Source organism: Pagrus major, chromosome 17 (assembly GCF_040436345.1).
Source record: "Pagrus major chromosome 17, Pma_NU_1.0".
Classification (NCBI taxonomy): Eukaryota; Metazoa; Chordata; class Actinopteri; order Spariformes; family Sparidae; genus Pagrus; species Pagrus major.
Genome location: NC_133231.1, coordinates 14185347 through 14193918, shown reverse-complemented (window position 1 = coordinate 14193918; position 8572 = coordinate 14185347). Strand labels below are relative to the sequence as shown.

The 8572-nt window shown below is 43.4% G+C and overlaps 1 protein-coding gene across 1 annotated transcript in view; it reads left to right on the top strand.

Annotated features, from left to right (window-relative positions):
- The first annotated feature begins 5188 nt into the window (after positions 1-5188).
- The window catches only part of hivep3b (HIVEP zinc finger 3b), a 45527-nt gene continuing 42143 nt past the window's right edge, over positions 5189-8572 (top strand). The window contains exon 1 of the mRNA XM_073485375.1: positions 5189-5398. The gene's annotated coding sequence lies outside the window, so the exon portion shown is untranslated. The remainder of the gene's footprint in view (positions 5399-8572) is intronic.

Sequence of the window (8572 nt, the reverse complement as noted above, 5' to 3'; positions counted from 1 at the left end):
TTTATGCACGGATGGAAAAGGAGAACATCTCAGTACCAGTGTGTGTACAGTAAGTAATTCCACAGTCAGTATATCAGTGAACATATACGTTGTTAAAAGATTGAATTAGGACCACACAGGGCCAGATTTATAATATATGTATCGGTCGGGAACACCCTCCCCTCACAATATATTGATATTAACAAGCTAGAGACCATCTTGCAGTGAGATCACACCAGCCATGATGCCTGTCAACATGTTGACGTTCTGACCCATGACTACCCATGACAGTAGTACTTACTACAATATTACATGAGTACATAGTGCTCATGGGCCCATCTTCAAACTCTGCCTTTATTTTGATCTCAACTACGCAGCTTGAAAGTTTCATGACAGCATCAAAACAAATGGGGGCCAGGGGCGTAAAGTGTGAGTGGCCACCCCCCTAATTTCAGCCCCCTCGCTCAGACCACGCCCATCTTTGAATTCAGCCTTCATTTTGATCTCAACTACACATTTGTGAAGTCCTGTGCCTATATCTTACACGGTATATTTTTATATTTAGCAGCCTCAGTCTGAAACATACATTTGAAAATGTGATCATAATCATAACTAACTAACTAAAATTCAACTATCATTACTGCCGGTTCTGGCTCTGGCTGAAGTTGCTCGACTGCTGTGTGTCAGTACTGTAGGGAGTCATTATTTTCAAATGTATTATAAACTGTAAAACTACAACGTTATGTAGGCTATATCACTCACAATTGCGATTGTTTTGCAAAAGTGACGCCAAGATGATCATTTTATCTGAATGTAGCATCAGCTAGCGAACAGCCCAAACATTCTGAGCATATTACCCTTGCTAGCTTTGTTTTAAATGGGGCATTAATTATCATAAATTGCACCGACAACAGCACTTCACTTCAGCCAGGACATGCATGATAAGGTAATGCTAACATCAGTATGTCATTTTGTGCTGGAAATGTAACTGTTGAAAAAATGTCGGTAACAGCTCGAAGTGGAGACAAAAGTATTTGGTATTAGGGTACTAATCAATCGTATGTTAGTTATCATAGCTAAGTTGTCTGAAAAGTTAATTGGCCGCACATTCACCCAACGACCAACAGAAGTGCACACGGGTGTATTCAACCAGCGTTATTATCTGTATTTCATTATATTTGTCAGAAATCCCACATGTAGTCTGAGTCAAGGGCGATAAAAACCCATCTGTTAGTGAATTTTTAATATTTTAGAATGGCAGGAAATGAGTTTTCAAATTTTTATTTTTTTTCTGGTCCCACCCCCCATCACCACCACCACCTACCCCACAGCTGATTCGGTCCCCCCCAATGTTGACTCCTCGGCTCCGGCCCTGGAACCACACAACAGATTTAGAATATGATTCACAACAATAAAACACATCAGTGTCGAGCAACTGCTGCAGCAATGACAGCAGATCCAGGATGAGGCTATTATAGGCCTGTAGAAAATTATAATGATGTAGTTAGTATTGGGCAACTCAACAAGCTTTCATTGAAAGAAAAACAGCATGGATGCAAAATGTATAAAAAGTAGAGCAAAGAACATGTTTCACAACGTTGACCTGAGTATGATTGTATGTGACAAATAAAGATTCTTCTCCTATAATGATGTGTTTTTTGCCTTTACAGACACTCCTTACTCCTCAAGATTCACCACTGGAAACTGGAAACTCTTCCTGTGCTGGACTTGTCATGAAGCTGGAACACTGCACACTGTGACTGCTGTGGAGTGGAAGTCCTGTCTTGTCTCTTTGCGTAGCAGCGTACTACACACTCGGCCTGACACATGGCTTCACTTCAAGGGTCAGACACATGGAGGAGGAGGAGGAGGAGGGGCGTCGAGTCTTGTGCAATCATCATCGTCAAACACAGATGTTGTAGTAAACGCGCTACCAAACCGATATGTGATGTCACTCCTCTAACAGGAACAGACAGGCGGCATCTCCTCCACATCTCGGGCTGTTCTGATCTTTAATGGTTTCACTTTTATTGCTCCAACATAATCTCACTTTTACTCTTTCAAGAGCCGCCCTCGCTCTCATGAAGGTACCTCTTATTTTTTCTGTTTCTCTTTCAGTGATTGAAGCATTCACAGTGTGAAAGCCTCAGACTGAGTTTCATGAGACTGAAGAACTCTTTGCTCTGGACTCGTCCATTAGGCCCATCTGATATTTAACAGCCTCTGAACACAGCCAACAGCCTCGGAGAACAAATTAGCTAAGTGTCATAAATCGCACTTTTATTTCCCCCTGTTATCATCAGGTGTACAAATGTGAACTTGGATTTTCTCCGAGGGTAGATTTAAGACACTCTCCGTCTTTGGCCAGTGGCTCCAGTGTCATAAATCCCACCTTCATTTCCTCTGTTATCATCAGATGCAATTTGTCCCTGTAATAAGAGATCAGAGGCTGTAATGTGATGATTATGAACCACTTAGTGCAGCTCTGCAGCCATGCTTGGTTAGGCATCCTGGGATTTTTAATTGCAGATTGACTGAAACAATGGTTATCACTTGCAGTGTTATCCCTGACCTTAATCTTCACTTCCCTTTTCCCACATTTGTCTGGAAATGTCAGCGTTTGGCTGCGTTTTGCATTCGCTTGTCGAGAATAAGGTCGATCTCTTCAGATCATCCTGCAACTCCAGCTTTGTTTCGGTGTTTTATTATTGCAATAAATTAACCGTGCGAGGTACGACCGTTCCTCACGCTGATTTGGATAAGTGTTGCTTTGTGAGAGGATTGTGCATCCCTGACCACCTCTCCAACAGATTGACTGGAAATGCCCGTCTGAGGTGTAATTGGGTTTTAAGAGTGGGATCCAGGCCCATTAAATTATGCGCTGCATGCAGGGGAGCTAATTGAGTTTAAGCCCTGCTGGCATACTGCATGCGCACTGGAAACATTTACCCAACATTAAGCCCCAATTAGGCTTTTCAGGATGGGAAACTTGTTGCTGGATGATGGGAAATGAAGATGCTGATGCCTGTCACCACACTGTTTCTCTCCAGTGTGTAAAAATGTGCTATTTTCCAATAAATTGTTGAAATTCCGCTCATCTTTCAGAGGGTTTTTCTCATCTTGTTTGAGATTGCTTTGGCTGCAGTGCAATGCAGTCACTGTGTCCTAAGCTGGAAGTCTAAAAGTCTAAAACTCTGTGTGTGTTTATGTGTGTGTGGGGGGGCTGTCCTGTGCGCATGCTCACCCCCGGCTCAGAGGAGCAGCTAATGCAGTTATATAACAGTCAGTGCAGCCGGCGTCTGCTGTGAGCCAAATGCCAGGCCAGTCTGGTTACATAAGCCTGTCAGAGTCATATTGTAGCGGTACGGAGCGCTCACACCACAGCGTGTCCCTGCACTCCTTCCACCGTCTCCTGCTCTGTCTCTCACTTCCTCCCACTGTCTTTCTCTGCTCTCCTCTTTTTTTGCCACAGCTCTTCCCCTACCTCCCCTCCCTCCCACTTTCCCTTCCCTTTCCTCTTTGCTGCGGAGCTGTTCTCTACGCCGGGGAACAAAGAGTTTAGAGTGCTGGATGCAGATGCATTGACAGCTTTGAAAATATGAGACACAAAGAGCGGGACTGACTGTACGCTCGCATGCAGACGGGGACGAAGTGTTTGGTATTCTACAGCAGTTTCTGCTCCACTAGACATCATGTGATATGTAGTTCAGCTGTTGTCTTATTTTTATTTTTTAAGGCACCTTCTCCATTGACTACCTGTGCACCACGACAGAGATATGAAGGTGGAAAGATGGTTTGTGCTGCCGTCACCACCACCAACACCACCTGTGTGCTCTGATGGCCTTTTAGAGCACCATTTGATCTCAGGCAGCAGCCACTTGAGCAACTGTCCTCATTGACCTTTCTTATCTGACCCTCACCTCCACACACACACACACACACTCATACTATTGGTCCCTCAGGTATGAGGTCAGACTGACAGGGTCATCAGATCAGCAGAAAAACTCACTGGGAGCACTGAAATGTGAGCAAAAGGTTGTAAAACTGTGACTCTGACAGATCATCCAGGAGGAGTTAATTGATTTGTGGCTTCAGATCCTGACCTCCATTATCTCTCTCTCTCGTGTGTGTGTGTGATGCAATGTCAGCATCACTTAAAGGTGCACTATGTAGTTTTGGAGAAAGAAATTCAAACTCAGAATTTTAATATTTAGAGTATTAAAGGTGCAATTTAAATTTTCAACAGAGTGTGACGTTGTGTCAAAGACATGCTGAGTAGATACACTGAAGTTAACATGCTGACCAGCTAGCCCCGGGCCTGAAAACCGCCAATAAGCTAATGGCAGCTAAAGTCACGGATGCATGAATAGGATTCAGTTGGCAGCAGTTAGCAGGCACTCTGGTGATATGCTGCCCTGATTTCCTGGGATGAATTCAAGGTGGTCAGTTTTCACGTATTGCACCTTTAATGAGGTAAAAATACAAACTCATAAATATTTATTACTTATCAATGAATAAACAAGCTGTTCTCAGAGGAAAATAAGGTCCCGAGAACAAGGCCCTAACCTACTTACTAACACATGGGATATTTCTTATTTTTTACCATAATGTCTATAGTACATTGTATTACATCGCTCTCTTTTATTTTGTTGAGTTTTTCTGGTGCTAATAATAGAAATGTGTCAAGTTGTCAAATATAAATGAAGTAAAACAGAATGAAAGTTTGCTGTCATGAAAACAAAGATAGTCTGTTTGTTTAGTTTGTTTGGGCATAAAACAATGTCAACAATGTCTTCACCCAAACTACACAGTCAGAAATACTTTATTGATCCCTGAGGGGAAATGCACCTTTAACTCTGTTCATGAGGCCGGTGTGTGTGTGTGTGTGTGTGTGTGTGTGTGTGTGTGTGTGTGTGTGTGTGTGTGTGTGGTGCAGATGAAGTAAACCAGACCAGCGGGGTGTATGATCATTACTCCAGTCAGCCTCCGCAAACCCTCATGAGGTCGCTCGGCTAATTAGAATTAATAACATTAACCGGGAACTGCTCCTCTCAGCCAATGGCCGCCCGTGACGGCTCATGATTATTAATGAGGTGGGCTCGACGCGCCGGCCCACTGGTGGAGGCTGAGAGGGCGGGGGGCGGTGCCCACCGGACCTGCCGTGCGGGGTGGTGCGGAGCCGCGGAGTGTGTCTTGCGTAGGGCGAGATGTTGTTTTGTTGTGGCGATCAGCTGAATGTGGCATCGCTGTCCGGTCTGACACAACAGTGGGAAGCAGCCCGAGCCCGTCCGGCTCTCCCTGCGCAGGAGCGCGGCCACCGAGAGCAGCTCCAAGCGGTGCATCGCAATCCAGGAAATGCGGACTTCTGGCCCTTTCTCTACGGGATACATGGCTGCAGCGCTCGCTCTGTAGCAAGCTGGTAAATATGAACCGTAATATTATTGCCTGTTTATGACTTAGTTTCGGTGACGTTGCACTGGCTGTCACACTGAGCGGAGGAGCGCTGTGGTGTGAAGTTGGGCGCAGGATCCCACCACCCGCGTTGTCACTGTGAGAGGGAGAGAGTCATGAAGTTGAGGTTGTCTCGTTATGTTTAATAGTGAGAGGTGATGATAAAAAGGCGAGGATGTGTTTGCATGCAGCAGCAGCAGCAGTGTCGGCTGAAGCAGCGGCGGGGGCGCTGCACACATCCAGCTGACAGCATATGCTTCATCACATCTATACCTCCATTCAGCCCGGCTGTCCTCTGAGACAGACCCCGGAGAGGAGAGCAACAGCGCGCACAGACACATGCAGGGCCACGCACAAGTTTTAAGATCCCCCACCAGGCCTGTGAACTTAACTTGGAGCGGGCAACACCTACACTTGGCAGGTTTTTAAGGGATGACATCATGCTTTTGTGCTCAGTTGATCCGCTGCTACAGTGATAAATGGATTAAGTTGACAAGAGCAGGTTTACTTTGGAGGCTTTTCAATCAGTAGCATGGACTCTGCTTCCCTCCAGTATTTAGCATGTTTTATTATCCTCTCACACAGGGTTCACCTTTACACAGCTAGGTGATGATAGTAGTGACATTTGCATGCGGACACAATGAATGACTGTATAACATGCCTGACATGTTGATTATGCAAAGTAGTTTCCTCACAAGCCATCCAACAGAGCAACAGGAGGTCACCTTGAGTGTTGATCAGGGCTGGCCAGTGTATTGATACTATATCGTTATCGTGATGTGAGACTATGAATCGTCTTAGTTGTTGTCTTGTCCTGGTTTTAAAGGCTGCCTCACAGTAGATTTCTGAGCTCACTAGAATGTTCTACCTTTCCTAACACCAGCCTTCACCCACTTAGACATTATATCCACATTACTGGTGATTATTTATCAAAACATTTTCATTGTGAAAGCACCAATAGTTCAAGGTTCAAGGTAGAGCCCGACTGATACTGGAGTTTTGGGGCTAATGCCGATATCGATATATTGGCCGATATTGTTGCATACACAGAATATACATTTTAATACTAGACTTTATTGTTCAAAATGACATCGGAGCACTGACGCAATAAACTTCACAGAGAATTTAAGAATTGTAAATTATCCCGATCATCTTTTTCTGCATTACAACACGTTTTCATATCGGAACATATTGGACAACATATACCCTGATACAGAAATATCTGTCATAGGCCCTAATCAGCCAACCACTATGCTGGTGTGGCTCTAGTTCAAGGTGATTCATTTGTCATTACACGACACTGTTTCACAACAAAATGAAAGTTTGCAAACTCCTCAATGCTACACAAACACATATAAACAGTTATTTATATACATATACACCAGGGCTGGGCAGTATACATGACAGACATCCTTATTGTGATACGAGACTATATATTTACCATATATAGATATATACTATATAGATTTTGGATAGCGTTATATTGTGATACGGCATAATTGTTGTCTTCCACAGGCTTTAACAGCTGCACTGAAGTAAAGTGATGTCATTCTCTGAACTTACCAGACTGTTCCACTCGTTTTAATACTTGCCTTTACCCACTTAATCATTATATCCACATTACTGATGATGAAACTGAAACAAGTCCAGTTGCCTACGACATAGCACTTTGAATTACCATGACCCGGATGACTGAGAACCTTCATCAACATTACTGATGATTACTCATCAAAAATCTCATTGTGTTAACGTTTTGCGAAAGTACCAATAGTCATCTCTACAGCGTTGTTGCAATATTGATATCCAAGTAAAATATAGAGGTATATCGCATATCGTGACATGGTCTAAAAATAATGTGATATCTATCTATCTATCTATCTATCTATCTATCTTTCTATCTATCTATCTATCTATCTATCTAAATTTTGACACAAGGTAAAGTCCCTGCACTTTAGTGTCTCGCATGCCAGCTTTCACAGGAAATGATGTAATGATAGCGCTTGAAGTGTCTTACTCTCTGTAGATGAAGACCACAGTGGTTGTGGTTGCCCTAAAACCAGGTGCTGCTGAGAAGTACTTTTTTTTCACATCAGTGGAGCTTCAGTGCAACTCCCCGTGCAATTCAAAGGCATGTGGCTGTTTAAAAAAAAACAAAAAAACGGCAACAATGCTGCAGTGTCCTTCCCCTCGCTCTGGGTCCTTACTGTAACCTACCGCACAAAAATACAGTAAAGTGTCAGACCACGGTGGTGAAGAGGGGATGAATGGAGAGAGGCCAATATGCAATTATTTCTTATTGAATCAGCACAAAGTGGCAGCCTCACAGTGCTCTGCTCTGGCCTGGATCAAGACCACTTGTGGTGCTGGCTGAAGAAAGGCGCTAGCTCAGCAGGCACCCAAGGAGAGCGCTGCTCCATTTCCTTGCAAATCTCCAAGATTGTTTGACATCGTGAAGCATTTGATCGTTGAAAAAAAAACCTGGGCTTCAGGGATTACCGCCGTTTATGGTTTCAACATGGATGGGGATAAAAGCTGCGAGTTACTTTGATGTTTTTATACCATTGTAACTTGGCTGAAATGTTAGATGTTGGCTTGTTAAGAATAATTACTATGTTTTAAAAGCTGGAAGTGAATGTGCTATTACCAGTGTTGCTGTAGAACCTGTTTTCATACCAGTCAACAGTTTAGCAGCGCCAATGCATTACAGAAAGCTTTGGTATTCAGTATCGTAGCCGCAGACTTGTGCGATGAGTTTGTTCAGGTACAATAAAACGTATCTCTCTGTCAGCACTGATTACTGAGGAGCTCAGTCAGTCAGGTTTGTGTTCGCCTGTATCTCCCTCTGCCACAAGCAATAGTCCTCTCCATAAGGGCACTTTTATGCCAATTAAAGACATAGTATGTAACAATTCTGCTTTAAAATGTCTTAAAATCGACTAGACTGGTATGACTGATATGGACTTTTTTCAGCCAATAACGATAACTAGCTGCTTCTCATGGTGGATACAGATAAATTGACCGATAATTTCATATATTTGTATTTAAAAAAGAAGTTCTTTAACCTGTCATTTTTGCACAACCGAGGGTCAGAAAGTCTAAGACTTAATGAGCAAGGATGAATGATATGATACTCCTCAGCCTT